A 20,696-nucleotide genomic window follows, 5' to 3' on the forward strand; every position below is an offset into this window, starting at 1 on the left:
CCTGAGTTCAATCCCTGGCCGGGGAATTAAGATCCCGCAAGCTGTGTGGCTCGGCCAAAGAAAAAAAAAAGATGTCCACATCCCAGAACCTGAAAATGTTATCTTATGTGGCAAAAGGGATTTTGCAGACGTGACTAAGTTAGGATCTGGAGATAAGGAGAGAATCCTGGATTATGCAGGTGGGCCCAATCAAACCACAAGGGTCCTTAAAAGCAGAGAAACTTCAGCAGCAAATATGACCATGGAAGGATGGTCAGAAAGATGCAACCTCACTGGCTTTGAAGATGGAAGGCGGCCATAAGTCAAGGAGTATGGGTACCCTCCAGAAGCTGTGACGGCAAGGAAATGGGTTCACCCCAGAGCCTCCAGAAGGAACCCTGTCCTTGCCAACACCATCATTTTAGCCCAGTGAGACTTGTGTTGCACCTCTAATCCACAAAACCATAACATAATAAATTTGTGTTGTGTTAGATCACTAAGTTTGTGGTAATTTGTTAGGGCAGCAATAGAAAATGAATGCATATACCCTGTATTTTTCTTATTCAGTAGAAATTATTCACGTCATTTGCCAGAAATAAATTTAATATGTAGTTGCTTCTGCTAGTGTTTTATCTAAATCAGGGGTCCCCAACCTCCGGGCCACAGACCGGTACCAGTCTGTGGCCTGTTAGGAACCAGGCCACACAGCAGGAGGTGAGCAGTGAGTGAGCGAGCAAAGCTTCACCTGTATTTACAGCCGCTCCCCATCGCTCGCATTACCACCTGAGCTCCGCCTCCTGTCAGATCAGCGGCAGCCTTGGATTCTCATAGGAGCTCAAACCCTACTGTGAACTGCACATGTGAGGGATCTAGGTTGCACACTCCCTATGAGAATCTAATGCCTGATGATCTGAGGTGGAGCTAAGGTGGTGATGCTGGGCTGGGGAGTGGCTGCAAATACAGATTATCATTAGCAGAGAGGTTTGACTGCACAGAGACCCATAATAAGTCAATTGTTTGCAGACTCATATCAAAACCCTATCAGTGAGTGGCAAGTGACAATTAAGCTGCATCTTACGGAGTAGACTGGACATAAGCAACACGCTTCGGGTGTCACTGTCTCCCATCACCCCCAGATGGGACCATCCAGTTGCAGGAAAACAAGCTCAGGGCTCCCACTGATTCTGCATTATGGTGAGTTGTATAATTATTTCATTATATATTACAATGTAATAACATAGAAATAAAGTGCACAATAAATGTAATGCGCTTGAATCACCCCAAAACCATCCCCCCTACACACACCCGGTCCCTGGAAAAACTGTCTTCCACGAAACCAGTCCCTGGTGCCAAAAAGGCTGGGGACCGCTGATCTAAATCTCTTATTTTTTATATCACAGTCAGATACTCAATTATATCATAGACAGAAAATTTGGGCATGAGGCAAAATTTTGCCTTGCAAAAATGAAAACACTCTATCAGAATATGTTCATCTATTTAGCATAAAGCTTTCTAAAATGTGTTTGTGCCACTTATACCTTAAGAGCACTTTAAATGGCTAACTGCCTACTGGGTTCCAGAATCTTCTCCTTGTAAGAGTCAATTCTAATGCATGTTGCTGGCACTGCTAAGATAATAACTTCAGCCTGGTTAACAACAGTTAAGAAAACTAATACCCAGAAAACATGACCAATAAAGAATTTATAGGAAAGAATTAAAAGGAGAAAAGTGTTATTTCACTTAAATTTTCTGTCTAGACCCTTTTCATAACATCAAAGACCTTGAATTTTGCATTTTTATAGTAATTCAAATCTAATTTTGACATTTAAGTTTGAACTAAAAAAATTAAACAACATTTTGCTGTTTGCCATGGTTGCAGTCAAAGGCTACGGATTTTTCTTCCATAGCCAGGCTGGAGGAGGACCCCTAGATTTCACAGAGCAGTCAGCTTCTATGAGAAAGTGTAAGTATCTCTTCCCTAAGGGGAAGTATCTCTGCTGCCCACCTGAAACCTAAGGGCAATGACAATGTCCATTACAATTATAATGACACCAGTACCTCAAAAGCACATACAGTTTTACAACGAAGATTTTAGGGGGACTGATCCCTTGTGAGGTCTACCCCACAAGGCACCTTTACAGCCAGGTTCAGTCCCCCTGCTTGAGTGACACTGCTCCCTACTACCCTGCGGCAAAGGGAGTCCTACAAGCTCCTCTCCCCTCCCTCACCCAAGAGTCACAAATATTCATGTTCTGCTCTTCTCTTCGCATGCCCCTCCATCAACTGCTCTTGGTGAATTATTCTAACATCAACAAAATATACACACATGCAAGATGAGGTTAATTCCGGGTACAAACTAGTAAAATATTTAAAAATAATTAACATGTCAGTAACCCTTTATAGTTGACTTGATCCCTCACACTCATGACCTTCTGTACAATGACGAGGTAAAATACTGAGCCCTCAGTAACTGCCAGATCATAAAATAAAACTAGGTTCCTTGTAGTCACCTGAGCGTTGTCACCAGATTCCCCCGGGCTCGGCTAACCCTCAGTCTAGCTTCCATACTGCCTGGGGTACCACTCCCAGCCTCACAGGACTGTCTTCCTGCAACCATTTGCCTCAACGTGTTTTTCCTAGTAGACAGAATGACCTGTGCCTCCACTGTCTTATCCTACAAAGACATCCTGTGGATTATCCTGTACAAGTATATGCTTCTATAAAAGTTGAGTGCCTATTTCTACACCCCTGTCCATTTCCCCCAGCCAGCTCCTCTTCCTCCTACGAGGGACAGGCCTCTGAGGGCACCAGGCTCCTCTGGGTCATTAGTAGATACCATCTTCCTTACCGCATCAGCCACACTGATGCCTGTGGACCCAGCTGAAAACAGAAGACCCCCAAACATACACAAGAATATGGGTAGCACCTTGGATCATTTTTTTCCTCAATTCTTTTTTGCTAGAAGAAAAATTTTGATGGTTAAACCTGTGATGAAGTATATTATTAAAGATCTCAGCTCTCTCGAGCTTACTAATACTGCTTGATGTATCAGCCTGCTATTCAATAGCAATAGATTTTTTGATAGTTAATTCCCTGGATTTTCACGTGCCTAATGGAACGTGCATGCTGCCAATGCCACCTGTGAGAAAGCCAGAATATGTACCAATTTAGACACGACGAAAGGAATCCTCATTATAATCACACTTAATTTTCTAAATATCAAAAGTGGTATTAACTATGTTGATCACGCTCTCTGAACCAAACTGTATCTAAAAATCAAACGTATCCTCAAAGGAAAAAGTATTTCTCCTATTGACATATTCTGATGGTCTACAGAAAGCTCTAAAAACTATTTCAAAAAAGAAATTTCAGGGCTTCCCTGGTGGCACAGTGGTTGAGAGTCTGCCTGCCAATGCAGGGCACACAGGTTCGTGCCCTGGTCTGGGAGGTTCCCACGTGCCGCGGAGCGGCTGGGCCCGTGAGCCACAACTACTGAGCCTGCGCCTCTGGAGCCTGTGCTCCGCAACAAGAGAGGCCGCGATAGTGGGAGGCCAGTGCACCGCAATGAGGAGTGGCCCCCGCTCGCCGCAACTAGAGAAAGCCCTCGCACAATAACGAAGACCCAACACAGCCAAAAATAAATAATAAATAAATAATAAAAATTAAAAAAAAAAAAAAAAGAAATTTCAAAAACATTTTCTGTAATGGCTGCTTTGGTGGAATAGAAAATAACTTAAAATTCACAGAACAACTACTGTGTGCCAGACACTATGGCAGTTGTTTTCATAAACCTTTAATCTCTGCCACAACCTTGCCAAGGCAGGCATTATATTCTCATCTTACTGATGAGGAAGCCCAGGCTCAGAGAAGCAGGAGAGCTGGGTTTCAAACCCATGCCAACCTAACCCTACAGTAAGTAAGTGCCTTAATGCTCTTTCTTCTTAATTTCAGACAATACTGAATAGGCAATACTCCTTCGGATGTATACATTATAGCACATTTATTAAAGTTATCACATTACTCCCTAGTTTCGTCTAATATAACTCTGAAGATTTATATTCATATAATTTTTTTTAATAAGTTCAGGTGGAATAAAGCTCCCAAAAGTAATTGGTGAAACAAACTTATTTAACACAAAGTGCCAGGTACAGCACCATGAACAAGATTTGGTCCTGACCTGAAAAAGCTTAGGATCGATCCAATGGCAAAGAATAGCTCTTGGTAAATATCAGTGATATAGTAAAAGACATGTTTCTTGATAGATAATATGCCAGGCACTGTGCTAGATGTCTGGGATATACCCGTGAATAAGCCCAACATTCCCCATCCTCATGAAGTTTACACTTTAGAAGGGAAGAAAGACAATTCGTTTGGCAATCATCAAATGATGTGATTTTTATGCGCACCGTGAAAGGGGCATATAATAGGGGTATCTAACCCAGTCTTGAAGGAATTAGAGAAGACTTTTTACAGGGACAGTGAAGTTGAGATCTGGGAGATAAATAAAAAGTAGCCAGGCAAAAATAGGGAGGAGAATGCGGGCAGAGGAAAGAGCACGTGAGACGCCTGCAAGTGCTAGATCACGACCCAGGCAGGAAACTGAAAGCAGTCAGGGACGGCTGCAAGCAGCAAGCCAGGGAGGAGCCAGGCACAGGCCGGACCACCGAGAGCCTTTTTAACCTGTTTAAGGAAGGGGGTTTTGTCCTAAGGGCCGTAAGAGGCCATTAAAGGGTTTTAAGAAGAGAACTGATGTGATCAGGTTTCCACTGTAGAAGGATCGTCCTGGCTGCAGTGTCAAGAGGGCAAGGGTCAAAGGTAAGATTGAATCCAGGGAGCCCAGGGAGGATTCTTCAGGAAGGCAGGTCAGCGATGAGGTCTAGAACCAGCATCGAGGTAGTGGGGGTGGAGAGAGGACAGACTCAGCAGACATTTGGGAGGTAAACTTAAGGGCTGGCTCGTGGGAACCCATGAGAAGGGAGGGGTCAAAGATGGTGCCCACGCTTCTGCCTTGACCTTCCAGTGGAAGGCAGCGGAAGGTGGTATCAGTCAGAGAGATGGAAGGCAGGAGGAGGGGCAGGTGGAGGGGGGAGGAAGCTGAGTTTAGTTTTGGATTGGTCGATCTGAGACAGTGATGAGAGCGCAGGTGGAAGGTTCCAGGGGACAGCTGGAAATACGCATCTGGAATTCCAGACAGAGCTCCTGACTAAAGATACACACGGTAATAAGAGGGGTGAGAGGGGATAAGATCATCTCCATGAGTAGGTGAAAGCAGAAGCAGGAAGAGATACCCTGCACGTTGGGACCCTCCATAGAGAACACCAAATGACTCTCAAGTAAATGGAGACTGCACCTCATCTCAAAGCCAAAGGAAAGATGTGGTGGACAAGCAAGGAAAAAGCCTAAGCATCCTTTCCCTTATCTCCCATCATGCTCTTGATGTTGCCTCAACTCTTGGCAAACTGCATGCCTTGCTGTTCCTAAAAGACAGAGCGGACCTTACTTTTCCCCTCCAAGGATGCGGTCATTTTATCCCCTCTCCCTTTAAAAAAAATCAAAGGCCAAACAATACCACCCACACCCTTACCTCACCACACACAAAGCTGCTTGTCTTATCTTTCCTCCTTGATTATAACTGTCTTGAAGTCATGGATAATTCACCCTTTTCTCTTCCACAGCACAGAGCACAGACTCTTGTAGGTCATCTAAGATACTCAGTAAATGACTGTTTAATAAATAAGTGGCAAATGTTTGAACACGAGAGACTGACTCACTGTGCCCAGACAGGCAGACTCTGTTCTGGAGGATAAACTGAAGGTTATTCTTTGTAGGAGTACCTGGCATTGTGGAACCAAGAGATCAGCTGGGATGGTTCTTCAGTGTCATGACCACCAAAGGGCAAGAGGAGGGCTCATTGTGGGGCAGGACAGGAGAGGAGGGGAAACTTCAAACAGTCATAGGAACTTTACTAGATCAAGAAGACCCAGGGAGGTGTGTGTGTGTGCGCGTGCCCACGTGTGTATGTTTGCCAGAGAGGGTAATGGAACTAGAACCCTCTAGAAAGGCTAACTCAAGAACTCCTTTTGGTACACCAGGAAGCACCATAAGAACTGTCCCAGTGGCTGAGTTTGGTGTCAGAAATTCCAGATTGCTAATGAGTCAAGAATCTGATTGTGAAACGAAGACCCTGTGACCAGGAAAAAAAAAAAAAGTACTGTATATAAATTCCAAGCCCATGCTCTTTCCACTATAGCATGCTGCCTCCTGAGAGAATTGAAGCTTAACACAATTTAAAAGAGGTGCTACAAAATGTAGTCATATCAAAAAGAGTCCCTGAAGGTCTGCTCAGTACTAAAATGCGGGTTCTTTGACAGAAAGAAATTACAAGCTTCTGGATTAGAAAATGAACAAATCTGCTGATGTCACCCTGCCTGAGGCTTTAAAAGAATATGAACGTGCCTGCTACCACAGGAAGTGGGATACTCTCAATTTATTCTGAGCCATAAATGTTTTATTTATTACTTTAGTACTGCAAAATAAGATAAGTTGTTATTTCAATAACAGCTCTACACGGAGAGAAAAATCACATGGATCCATCCTATTTCCCAAAAAAGACTTCCCACTATAGCCTAGAGGCAAACTGTACAGCAATTTCCACCACCAGCTTTTCCCTTCATGCATGCAAACACAGCTTTTGCTTTACACAAAACAGATTTCAAGTTTAGATGTTTGTAACAACTACTTCTACTTATCAAAGTGTACTAGAATAATTAATCATTATATTGCAGTGGTGGTACCCACTGGTTGTCAGCAGGGATAGAGTGGAAATGGAAGCAAAGATGAAAATGAACCTTTGAGAAGCGATTGTCTTGTGTGCAAGACGGGAAAGCTCTTTCAAACTACAGATTCCTCCTCAAGCCCATGCCACCTCCAATTCCCCACCCAAGCAGGTAAGGGCTGCTGCAGTGAGCCTCTGTCATTCATGGGAAAATGCTGACTGTCTCTGCCTAAGAGAAAGGCATGGGACAAAGCCGGAAGAAATGCAGCCCCTTAAACAAGAATGCTTGATCTCTGAGGCCTGAAGAATGTTCATTTGGAGAGAAGAAAATGGATAGTATGCTGACTAGAAACTCCAAGAGAACAATGAAAACAGTAATCATTTTTTTAAGGTTTTTTTAATTTTTGAATGATTCTTTAAATTCTACAGTGCTGTACAATTTTCAAAAGTTTCACACACATGATTTCACATAATCCCATAACCCTTTTTCCCCCATCCCTATATTGCCCCTCCCCCCTTCCCTCTCTCCACTGGTAACCACTAGTTCGTTCTCTGTATCTGTGAGTCTACTTCTTTTTTGTTTTACTCACTAGTTTGTTGTATTTTTTAGATTTCACATATAAGTGATAACATACGGTATCTGTCTTTCTCTATCTGACTTATTTCACTTAGCATAATGCCCTCCAAGTCCATCCATGTGGCTACAAATGGCAAAATTTCATTCTTTGTTATGGCTGAGCAGTGTTCCACTGTATGTATGTATGTATATATACACACACACATACCACATCTTCTTTATCCATTCCTCTGTTGATGGACACTTAGGTTGCTTCCATACCTCGGCAGTTGTAAATAATACTGCTATGAACACTGGGGGGCATTGTACCTTTTCAAATTAGTGTTTTTGTTTTTTTGGATGTACACCCAGGAGTGGAATATCCTTCCAGATAGATTTCTTTACTTAGGTATATTTAACAACGCAAAGATAAACATTTTTAATAACAATATAAAGCAAGTCAAGAGCATTTCCCCAAGACTGTTATTTGCCAAAACAGGAAAGAAGGGAAGGAGGGAGGGAGGGAGGGAAGGAGGGAGTCAGTCAAGTCCATGGTTAGCAAGAATGAATAAGTCAGCATTGAAATTAAAAATCTAGAGAAAGTAGCTTCTCTGAGGAATGAGCTGATACCGCAACCCCTTTCGTATCTTGTCTCAATAAAGTCAGCCCTCCCAGCAGGCCTTTGTCAAAATATGTTTCACCCCATTTAATACATAAGATGTGTGATTTACCCCAGAGATATCAATTTACCCACTATTTGACCATGGCTTCCTGAACATTTACACTAATTTTCAGGTCTACAATCCCTGTTTTTACTATCTTTATTTATTTCTTTGTCAAAGTGTTAAAGCTCTACAGCTTTAAAGGTATTTTATTTAAAGCTAAATAAAATGCCTTTATCAAAGCCATCCAAACCCAAGTTCCATTTCCTGACAACGAACATTTTTAAGGTTGGGCAAGTCCTCAGAAATTATCTAGTCCAATGCTTTTCAACCTCCCCCAACACAGCCTGATCCCCATCAATCAAATGACATGACATTCCATTAGCAAGAGATACACACATAGCATACCACACCACACCACACACACACACACACGCGCGCACACACACACACACACACACCCCTTATATAGTGCCAATCCCTAAACCCCACGTGATTCTGGTATGTTCACTTAATGAGGGAATCCTCCAACAGTGCCACCTCCTTTGAGCTCCTAAAAATACCCAATTGATCTAGTCTGAGAAACTTCTGGCCTGGGGATTTGCCCATCGTTAGACAGAAGTTACTCAGAGACTGAGCAGTAGAACTTAAGCCTTCTCATTCTCAACAATGGCCTTTTTTCTCGCAACACTCTGCTTCTAGTCTGTTCTCTACGGGCATCCCCGAATGACACAAAAAGCAGTCAATAAATCTCCATCCACTCTTTAATCACACACGCAGGCATATGCCTCTGCGATGGTCACCTCAATTCACGATTGATAACTATAATGATTACTTTATCTCCTGCAAGTAGGCTTAGGAAAAAGCCCAACTAAATCTGACCCCACTCTTTATGCATTAATTCAAGAACACTTATTAGCCAGACAAAGATTCAATCTCTGTCCTCAGTGGGAAGGCCCCATCTATAATAATGGCTAGCAGCTGCACAAAGCTCTAGTTGAACTAGTGCTTATTCTTTCTCACTCTCTGAAATATAGAAATCCAAAAGCTACCTTCCTCCAATCTTACCTGTTTCCAGCCATTTTAGTCTATACATGTGTGCTTAAGTGGAACACGCCACTACTTCTAAATATTTCAAGTACCTTCTAATTCCTCGGGTTTTCTCCACCAAACTTCTCCTCTCCAATTCAGGATAGGAAATGACTTAATGAAAAATGGCATCCCCCGCGGGCTCCTCTCACATAATAAACGAATCATTTGGGTCTGTTCTGTAGAACTTTCCATCAGCCAGAGAGATGGAAATGGGTTCTGCCGGTTATTCCCTCATTCCATTGACCAAGAGAAATGGACATGTAGGAAGCCTAAATTGTCTCTCTTTCTTCTCTTAGAACATGAAATTATTCAACTTTCACCCTCTTATTCGAGCCTCAGCTTTCCCTAAAATACCAATTTCTGTTCCGACTCCACCGCCGTACTAATATTCGCAGGAGCTAAGGTCTGAGGACCGTCTCCGGCTAGCTGCTAGGTTACGCTCAAGTGCGGCCTTTGGCTGCCTTTAAAGGGCATCGTTCTTTGAGATGCTACCACTAGCCACTTTTTCAATGACTCCTACCCCTACCTAATTCTCACAAGTATTCTGACATTCTCTTATGGTTCATTTACTTCTTCCACTTTCTGCTCTTTTTTCCATCCATTCATTTTTACCCTACATGCCAACTTAAACATTCTATGCCACATACTTTTCTTCACATACTGTATAACATTAACTTTACTAGGCAACCCCAATACTAGTCCTTTCTGTTCTGTCAACCATTATACATTTGCATATACAATTACAAACAAATACACACTGAGTAACAATTATATACAAGGTCCTTGCACCTATTTGCATAGAAAAAGAAAAGACAGAAAACAAATAACACAGAGATTATGACAGGTATTCAGGAAGAAAGCACAGGAAGAGAGAGTCCCTTCCGATCTTCCTCCCACCCAACAATGTGTTCTGTATAAATCGCATGCAGAGAGAGGTTATTTACTTTGAGCTCCAAGATTCAGGACAGATCTGGATAACTTCTGACCTATAAACACATAAACTAGTAGCTACTATTGTCAGTATTTCTGCAGTTCCAGGACATGCAATATTTGAGATGTCAGTTACTACCTGGAGAAGGGTTAATTTTAGCATCAGCTAGGATTATTCTCTCTGCAGTGCTTGGAGCAGCTAAAACCACGGATATAAATATCCCTAAAAATTATGTAAAATCTACAAAACAAAATATAACTTAAATATACCTCTGCCATTCCATCTCATTCCAATCCCATCCCACTCTACCTCCCACTAGTAAACATATGGAACACACACAGAAAGGAAGCAAAATAAACAACATAGTTTTTTTAAAAGAAGAAATCTGTTTTCTAAAGAATATGACAAAGAGTTAAAAGGAAAGGGAAAATAAACTTCACTGCACTTAAAAAAAAAGCTTCCTCCATTCTCTATCAAATCTGGGCTGACAGGCGTGTTATTTAATTGCCCATAAATGAACTTCTTTAAATAGCACCTATTAATACTCCAAATTTCAGCATCAGCTTGTGCTCAGAAAAAGAGAGAGAGAGAGAGAGAAAAGAAACTTGAAACGGCTAAAACGCAAAACAAACTGCTTTCTTCAAACTGCAACAAAATCTGGAATGAGGAAAAGCCATGAGGGGGAAGAGCCTTGTTATCTTCTGCTGCTGAACGAGCTGGGTCCTGGACCACTGACTGCAAAGTCAGAGGCTAATGTGAATGGATGCCCAAGTAAAGATAAAACATCTGCTTGGTCAGAAACCGCAGAGATATTGAGAAATAAAGCACAAGGCATTACTGGAACCATAATCTGTACCAAAAGAAATAGCACAGGTCTAGTCAAGTGTGGCTCCTGCATAATTTCCCCCTGAAATCTGACACGTTTACCCCTGGACATCCTGTCAGGGTCTCAAACTCAACATATCTAAAAGGGAATGTAATACCGCCTCCTTAAACCAATTCTCCCTGGCAACCTTCCTCTTTCTGTATCACCAATTATCCTCGACTTGAAGCTAAAAAATGATTTCTCCTACCCCCCTCTCCTTCAGCCAGACACCCAATCATCTAGTAATAATTACGGCCAGCATTTATCTAGTGGCAACTCTAAGCCGGGCACGTGACATGCACCATCTCACTGAATCCTTACAGGTAACCTGCTAAACAGACCTCACTGTCCCCATTCACCAATAAGGAAAACGAGGCTCAGAGGTTAAGGGAATTAAGTAACTTGACGTGGCCAGTAAGTAGCGAAACCCAGACCAAACAGAAGTCTGTCTGCCCACAGCGCCCACGCTCAGGCATTGCTCACACTGCCACAGCTTCGTAACCGCCCTTTTATTTTCCCCCCCAATGCCACCACTCTGGCTCTGGCCTTTCCTACCTTCTACGTGAACCACTGACACGCCCTCCCAGTCTCTGTGCTTTTCTCCCTCCCATGTCTCTGCGCAGGAGATGGATTAACGTCCTAAACTCCACTTCACATCATTCTCCTCTCCTTGAGCATCTTCACTGAGTCTTCACTGCTCACAAATACTACACACTTCCTAGAGTCAAAGCCTTCCCCAATCTGGCTTTCCCCCACTCTACTGAAAAAATCAACTCTAGTGAAGTCAAATTCTTCGCCAATCTCCAAAAATACACTGTGCACTTCTGAATGTCACCTAGAAGTGACATTCAAGTCATGAATGTCACCTAGAACACTGTCCCACCCAGTCTGCAAGGCCCCACTCAAGACATTTTTGTTATGATGCTTTCTCTAATGAGGAAGGAAAAGTGGAAAGGCCGCGCTGTCTCTGATGGAGAGCTTGCTGTGTGTCAGGTCCGGTTCTAAGAAAATCTGCATGACAGCCCAATGAGATGCATCCACCATGATGCCCAGTTTACAGACAGAGAACTGAAGCACCTTGTCCAGGGTCGCAGACTGGTAAGTGCAAGTCGACATTCAAATCCATCTAGCTGCCCTCCTCACCACCACGTTGACCCAAGGAGCTCTCAGAATCGACTTCTCAACTTTCTAACAGGTGGGTCAGGATGATCACATCTGAACCCACTGATCAAGTTTAACATCCCCAAAAGCAAGACAACCAGACACCATGTACTTCCTGCTGTGATACAGTAAGAAATCCACACCAGGCCTGTGAAGCTTTCTTGCCAAAAAAACTAAACCTGATTGGAATCACACCTCCAGAGCAGTGCTCCTCAAACTTTACTGTGCACGCAGATCCCCTGGGGATCCAGTTAAAATGCAGATTCTGACTCAGCAGGTCTGGGTTGGGGTCTAGGATTCTGCATTTGTAATAAGCTCCCAGGAGTGAGCTGTGCTGCTGGACCACGGCTCACGCTTTGAATAGCAAAGCTCCAGAAGCCAGACATAATCACCAGTGGACAAGACACAGGCGAGACAGGGAAACAAGTTAACTCATGGCCGAGACTAGAATGAAGGGACTGAGGAACCACTTGCCTAAGGTGCAAAATTTAAGGGAGAACCGGAAGACAAAGGAATGGAGATAAACATTTTAATACAGTATTTTAAAAAATCAAAATGAACGTAAAAGACCCATGATGAACACAATATCAGTTTTAAATAAAGGCAGACTCAGTATTACTGATTTTTCTTTTTGCTTAGATTCCGATATGGCTCTGCCCAGCACTGAACTGTATAAGTTAACCGCCAAATCTGGAGGATGAAAAATTCTAAAGGGCAAATGTAGACATGGCTGGTTGCTAAAACAAATAAATACTATGAAAGGAGGAGGGGGTTAGAGTTTACGAGGCTTAAGAATAGACATCAAATGCAATGTGTGAAACTTGTGTTGATATTGACTTGAACAAAACCATAAAACAGAATTTTGGGTAGACAGGCAAAATATAAACATAGAATGAATATTAGATGACGTAAAGGATTTTTAATTTTGTTAGCTCATGTTAATGGTATTGTGATTTTTTAAAATTCCTTAATTATTAAAGATAAGATACTAAAGTATTTATGGGTAAAATGACATGAGATATATCTGGGATTTGCTTTAAAATATTCCAGAAAAAAAAAAAGTAGAGGAGACAGATGGGATGAGATTAGCAAAATGCTGGTATCTGCTGAAGCTGGGGGACAATACAGGGGGATTCGTTACACTACTCGAACTTTTATGTTTTATATTTCCATAATAAAACAATGTTTAAGTAGCCCTTTTTGCCTTAGGCACCCTAACACTGACTTTGTGCCACTCAAACAGGACACAGCACAGAGTGCCCTCATCCATAATAAAAGGAGCTGCTCTTTCTAATGTGTGCCAGGAACTGGGGTGATCTCATTTAAATGTCACAATAATGTTGTGAGATACTGTGTGGATGAAGAAGAGTGAAGTTCAGCAAGCTTGAAGAACATGCCCGAAGTCACACATCAGCAAGTGACAAAGGCAAGGCTTGAACCCAGACCCAACTGACTCAGAAGGAAGCCCGATCAGACGCACGACATTCTATCATCTGTCTTACGCCCTGGGGGGCTGAAGGCCTACGACCACCTCAGTTTATAGTTCATCTCTCTCATGCTACCTAAGACACAGGAGCCATTCTGAGAGGTGACGAGGAGGCCCCGGTTTTGAAGCGGGGCCCTGACACTGACCAGCCGTGCGACCCTGGGCAAATTACTCAACCTTGCTGTCCCTCAATTTCTTCATCTTTGTAGGGCTATTAATCTCACACTAGTATGAGATTAACAACCACCTCACAAAGTTGTTAGGAAGATAAAATGAGCTAATAAATGTAAAGTGCTAGAACTGTCCGACACATGGCAAGCACTGATTGTTAGTGATTATCATCATTATTGCCACTAAGTTCTCAATGAAACTGAATGACACTGAACACACCCCTCAGGCCAACTCATAACCATTTAGTTTTCCTTCTAAGCAACCGTCTGACCACGGAACTTGAAAGGTGGGCTCCCACCGATGCTTACAGTATAGTAATAAAGATTAATGTTCCTCTGTTCAGAGGGAAAGAAAACTCCAGTATTAATAAAAACCTAGAGACACATGGCCCAAGACTGTTGCTATACAGTAAGTCCCGTACATACGAACGAGTTCCGTTCCGAGAGCACGTTCCTAAGTCCAATTTGTTCGTAAGTCCAACAAAGTTAGCCTAGGTACCCAACTAACACAATCCGCTCTATACCACTGCTTTTACACTTCCTTCCAGACATCCTGGGCTTGAAATAAAGATACTATACTACTGTACTCTATACAGGACTGTACAGTAAAGTACACAAAAACACAGCCACTTGTAGAGGATGCACGCATGTGACAATGTACGCCAGACTCGTGAACTCACTTACATGATTGGACATGCGAATGCTTGTTCGCATCTTTGAGAGTTCGCAACTTGAAGGTTCATATGTAGGGGGCTTACTATAGTATCACAATTGCTTTGCAAGTTTCACGTTAACGGAGGTATAGTGTTTGTGGGATTTAAAATTCTCCGAGAAGGAACCAGGAATTCTGGCTGAGAGGCTAGATGCTCCACAGAAATAAACAGGAGGGAGTCCTGGGTCACAGGCCCAGGTGGGTGGCAGAAGTGGTGCCAGAGCACTGAGCCAAAGGATGAGGCTGAAAACCAGGAGCCGGAACTAAGCAGGAGCAGAGCCATGGTCAACTGCTGAGCCACGAGGATTAGTTGAGAAGCTGTGGAAGGGCTCACCAGCCAAAATCACAAGGAGAGAGGCCAGAGCCAGGATGGGCAAGGACAAAGTCCCCAGTGATGAAAGGAACAATCTGAGCTCACATGAGACAGACAAGGGTTCTGACACGGCTTGCGGCTTTTAACTACTTAGGCCCTGCCTCTTTTGTGGTTATGTTCTGTCATGCTTGAAATTACGCTTTTCCAAGCTGTCTTGTTACCCATGGAAGCTGAAATAAATAAAAGGCTGAGATCTCATTACACCACCTGGCAGATCCTCGTCTTCCTTCCCCACTGGCTGTCTCTCGAATCACTCATTGCCCAGTTACCAGCAGTAATTCGTTTTAACTCCCAAAGTAACTGAGTATATATTATATCAAATTAATGCACAGTTACTAGCATGTATTGAACCCTGATATCAATCAAGCACTATGCTAAGAGCTCTCCAGTTATCTTAATCCTTCAATGGTCCAATGAGGAACTGTTATTATCCCCACTTTACAGATGAACCTGAGGCTTAGAGCACACAAGGTCATACTGTTAGAAGTGCCTCCTTTCTTATGTTACTCTCTATTAGCAGGCTCCTTGCTATTGAAAGGGCTCCAAATGAGAGAAAGACCATTGCAGGTAACTGCTGACATGATGAACTGAACAACCTGGAACTCGATCTCCCCCAGGGAACCCCGAAAGCTTGGGAAGAGCAGTTGAAGAGGAATGAGCAATACTTAAATTCTCTTTACTTTCAGCAAAGAGGGTCATTTCCTCCTCTTCAACTGCTCTGACCAGAGTCCTGAGAGCAGCCTCTGCTGCTCCTGTCAACTACTGCAACCTGCTGTGGGGGAAACGATGCAGAGAAAAATATCACAGGTTCTTTTCCTTGAAACTGAGGGGAAGGGAGAAAAAAAAGGAGAGGAATTCCCATAGGAGAAGAAAACTTATAAATAGAGCAACATGAAATGATGCCTGCAAATAAATAACACCTGTGCCAAAAGACAAGTTAAAGACAGCAGCCAAAAATGGGACAGATAAAAATAAATAACATATGCAATTTCTTCCAAAGCTGTTGCAGAAAAAGCCTTGTTTCCTTAAAAGCAAACTAAAATTTACTCTATCAAACCATGGTCGTTATTAAAATCAGCATTGAAATACAGCCAATTATTATTACTGGCATGTGACTCCTGTATCAGGAGACACTATTTTCCTTTCAAAGGAAAGAAAAAGTCAAATACACATAATACAATAATTTGATTGCTTTTTAAAATTAGAAATATAAAATATTATGTTCACTATTATGTTCTTGTTAGAAATCAATAAAAAGGAACTTAAAATTCTATAAGCGTAAAATAATAATTATTTTATGCTTATCTTCTAGAATACTACCCAGCAAAAAAAAAAAAGGAATGAACTACAGATAAATAAAACAATATGGACGAATCTCAAAGCCATTATGCTAAGAGAAAGAAGGCTTACAAAAAACAATACAGGTTACATTATATGATTCCATTTATATAAAGTTCTAGAAGTGAAAAAAAAAAAAAAAAAGAATCTATGGTGGGGAAAAAACCAGAACAATGGTTGCCTCAGGGTGTAGGGGGACAGGGACTGACTGTGAAGGGATGTGAGGAAAACATCTAGAGGGGTGGCAGCACTCTCTATCTTGCTAGGAGTCTGGGTTACACAGGTGTATGCAACTGACAAAACTCAGTGAAAGCAGGCTTAAGATTTGTATATTTCATTGCATGTAAATTTCATAGTAAGGGAAAAAACACTATAAGCAAATATTGAACTCTAATTACTGATACGCATGGTCAAGTATTCAGGTGGAAGTACACTGATGTCGACAAATTATTAATACTTGGAAATGCATCAAAAAGTAAGATTGAGAGGAGGATGGACAGATGGATGATAAGTGATGAAGCAAATACAGTAAAATCTAGAATCCAAGTAGTAGGTAGGCAGGTGTTTACTGTAAAATTCTTTCGAGTTTGCTGTATGTTTGAAGATTTTCGTAGAATAGAGGAAAAATAAATGTACACATCTATAAATTACAAACAGGTAAGGAAGCTAAGAAAAGGGTGGGGGGGGGGTAGAAAAGTGAAAGGCAGAGTGAAAGGGAAAGAACAGTGAGTAAAAGGGAGAAAAGGAGAAGGGGAGTCAGACCAGTATATGAAAGGCCTACAGAGAACAACTGAGAGCACGAAAGAACAACCAAGAGCACCCAGGAGGTTCTGAAATGAGGGCTCTGGTCCCTGGGCAGATGTGTCCAGTTTTCACCTTGTCTCTACTAAATGCTAATAAATGTGTTCTATTTAATAAAGGAGCTTTATTCCATCCAGTGAAAAATGAAATGAGAACATAATAGAACATTTCTAATAAAGTTATATGAAAGGCGTTTAAAAGTTAATGCCATTTAATAACTGCAGCAGGATTTATATATTAAAGTGAGCTTTATTTTTCAAAGTTGTCAGCAGCAAAGAAAGTACATGGGATTTAGAACATGATTAACCTGGGTCCAAATCCCAGTTTCACCAGTAAGCAGAAATATGACTTTAGACAAGTTACTGATTTCTCTGAGCCTCAGTTTCCTCATTTATATATGGGAATAACATTACCTCTCTCACAGGGCTATTTTGAGGATTAAATGAGACCATGTATGTACACGGAAACAACTAGCCCAGCACCAGGTACGGCGTAATTATTTAACACAGGTTGTTTTCCTTTCCTCTTATTCTAATAATGCCACCATTACTTAACACAGCTTTGTGACACATTTTTTGAGCTGTTGGCCAGGTGAAGAAGAGCAAAAGTGTTCCCGGTCGGGGGAAGAACACAAGCAAAGGGAGAGAGAGGGACAACAGGAAACAGGTCTTTTTCTAAAGACTTCTGGAACATAGAGGTTGAGTGTAAGGGTGATGGAGGGAGGATGAAAAAGAATCAGAAAAAAGCTGAGAGGAAGACAAGGCAGGATCATGAAGGGCCTTTTATGCCATGCTAAGCAGTTGGGTCTTTTTCTTCCAGGCAATGGAGAGTCATTTACAGGTTGTCAGTAGAACAGGGACATGATCAGAGTTCTCTTTTAGAAAGAATATTCTGCTGGCTGACTGCATGGTACAACTCCAGGGACACGACTCACATAGGATGTCAAGAGAAGCAAGACATGGACTAAAAAGTATTATGACTCTGAAATCTTAAGTACCACACCTGAAAACCCTAGTGTAGTTATGGTCACCTAAGAAGTCTACAGAACGAGGATAGGACCTGGGACACCAACCTTTAAGGGCCAAGCAGAACAAAGAGACACCCTAAAGGTAACTGAAGAGGATATGGTCAAAGAGAATCAAATGTGGCAGATATGGACTGAAAGTATCCACTTCATTTAACAACTAAGAGGCTATTAATGACCTCGTCAAGAACAGGGTCAATCAAATGATGGGAACAAAACCAGATTTTACTAAGCTTACTCTAAAGTGGAGGTAGAGGCTGCAAGTGCGAGGCAAGCTCTCAAGAATGGTATAAATGGAAGAGAGAGACCAGGAAATAAATGGGGACACACAGCTGAGATGACAAGTTTAAGCTAGGAAGAGTTTGACAAATAGGGGGAAAGAAGTAGGAAGGATGAGATTCAAGATACAAGTGAGGAAAAGGATAACTAATGAAGGAGGAAGAACGGGATGCAGATCAGGGTTGGAGGGGCTGGCCTTGGGCAGGAGGATGGCAACCTCGTCCAATGAGACAAAAAGAACAGAAATGTGCATGCAGGGGTAACTGCCCAGTGTTCTTTATTTTCTCTTTGAAGTAGGAGTTAAGGTTGTCCAAGAATGAATATGGAGAAAGTGAAGCAGGAAACTGAGGAAATTCATGAATATTTCAAAGTAAATTTGTGAAAATGGAAGAGTCACCTGACTATGGGTTTAGTGTATCATTTTCTTCAGGAGGATTCAACAGCCTGGGTTTGTGAATTCACAAGTGGCCAGTCAACAGGGTTGAGATTTTGCCCTCTGAGACTTTCATTCTCTTGTTTGTTCCTTCCTCCATAAATACAATATGTCTCAACTACCTTCTATGTGCCGGGTCTTGGGGACAACACTAAGAAAGACAAACAGGGCCCCTGCCTTTAGAGTCTTATAATATAAGAGAAAAAACAAACAGAACAAAAAACTATAATAGTAATAAGTATTATGTAGATGTTCACAATACCATGGAGAAAATGTAGGAAGTCTGCCTAACCAAGACTGGAGGGCACAGGGAAGAAGTTAACATTTGAGACCTGGAGAAATGGTAGTTGGCTGGGGAAGAAGAGAAGGGAAGAGTGTTTCAGGAGGGAACATGTATGAAGGCCCCCTAAGGAACCCTGAAACAGAAAGGACATGCCACTTCGGAAGACCTGAAAGTTCTATATGCCAAAGTGTACAGTGTGGCAGGGCTAGAGCTGTCTACAGATGGGGCCAAGTCATGTAGAGTTGGTAAGAATTTTGGATTTGAGTCTAAAAGCAATAGCAATTTGCATTTTTAAAAGACTGCTCTGGCAGTGCTGTGCCAAATAGATTAGAAACAGGCAAGAGTAGATACAAGGAAAACAGTCAGAAAGCACTTAGTAAGAATCCAGGCAGGATAGTGATAGGTGAGTGTCACAAAGGCGGCAACAGTGAGGAAGGACAACAGAAATGGAACAAATAAGTGATATAAAAGAAGTAAATCACTTAGAATGTATAACCTGAATGTGGGAAATAAGGATGAAGGACGAATGGAGGATGACGTTCAAATTTTTAGTTTGGGAAGTTGGATGGTGAGTGGCACTGATCACTGAGAAGGAACAGGTTTGACAGCAAAGCTTTTGATTTTATTTTTAGTCTGTTGAGTTTGAGGCACCTAGGAAGCAACCAAGGAGACAAGTTCAGTAAGCAGCTGAATGCACACATAGGTCTGGAGCTCAGAAGAGGTCTCTATGGAAATACAAACCTGCGGTCTGTCTACCTATGGCTGACGGTAAAGCCATTGCGAGTAGATGAGATCATACAGGGAGAGGGTATAAAGTGAGCAGAGGGCCTAGGGCAGGGTCCTAGAGAACTACTTCTGCAACCCCTGAGTAGAAGGGAGAAGTAAAAGGTGAGAAGGAATGGCCGGAGGAGTAGGAGGGAAAACGGATACCTGGCAGTCAGAAGTCAAGAAAAAAAAAGTGTTTCAAGGAGAGTCAACTGTGTCTAAAGCTGAGCAGTCAAAAAGGATGAGTAATAAAACTGGTGCGACTAATTCAAATGAAACCACACAGGATGTAGAATGGGTAGGTAGGGAAGCAGAGAGAACCTATTCAAAAGTTTAACTTAAAATAGGAGGAGGAAGAGAGAGTGAAAAGGCCAGGGAGGACATATGAAAAACTGTGTTGAATTGTGTGATGTGTTGAATCAAGGAACCTAGGACAGGAAGAAGGAAGAAGGCAGGGATGAGTGATAGCTGGGAAGAAACTGGAGGGCCCAAGGGACAAGAAGTCTTGATAACACTGAAAAACAGGAGTAAAGGAAGAAACTGGAATAATAGAAGGCTGAAATGAGAGATTCAGATGCTTAAGTTCCATTTTCAAAAGTGGAACAAGGACAAGTGATGACAAGGTTTAGCATTCAACCAGTGAGAATGGGGAGAGTTGAAAGAGGGCAAAGTATTAAAGTCCCAGGAATAGATTAAGTCTGGGAAAGGAAAGACAAGGTGTTGTTTGGTGGGTTGTTCACATAAACACACAGGGCATTCAGAAAGATAACAAGATAACAATGTCCTTTTCTCTTAAAGAGAAAAGGACATTGATAAGCCAGGCACCAAAGCCTAAGTCTAATGTAGATGAGATCCCAGAAAGCTGGGTGGTTTATGGTTTTATAATATAGCCAGATATTATGAGCCTCAAAGGAGAAGAGATTTTTATAAGATGAAAGAGTAATGGTTTGGAATAGGTACTGAGGAGCTAGGAGAATGCCAACCCCACCTCACAACCCATTTGAAGAGGAG

At 42.1% G+C, this 20,696-nt stretch overlaps 1 protein-coding gene across 4 annotated transcripts in view; it reads right to left on the minus strand.

The window, feature by feature from the left end:
* Positions 1-20,696, minus strand: part of AGK (acylglycerol kinase) — an 86,641-nt gene that overhangs the window by 54,551 nt on the left and 11,394 nt on the right. The window lies entirely within an intron of this gene.

Source organism: Balaenoptera musculus, chromosome 9, assembly GCF_009873245.2.
Source record: "Balaenoptera musculus isolate JJ_BM4_2016_0621 chromosome 9, mBalMus1.pri.v3, whole genome shotgun sequence".
In the NCBI taxonomy this organism is placed as follows: domain Eukaryota; kingdom Metazoa; phylum Chordata; class Mammalia; order Artiodactyla; family Balaenopteridae; genus Balaenoptera; species Balaenoptera musculus.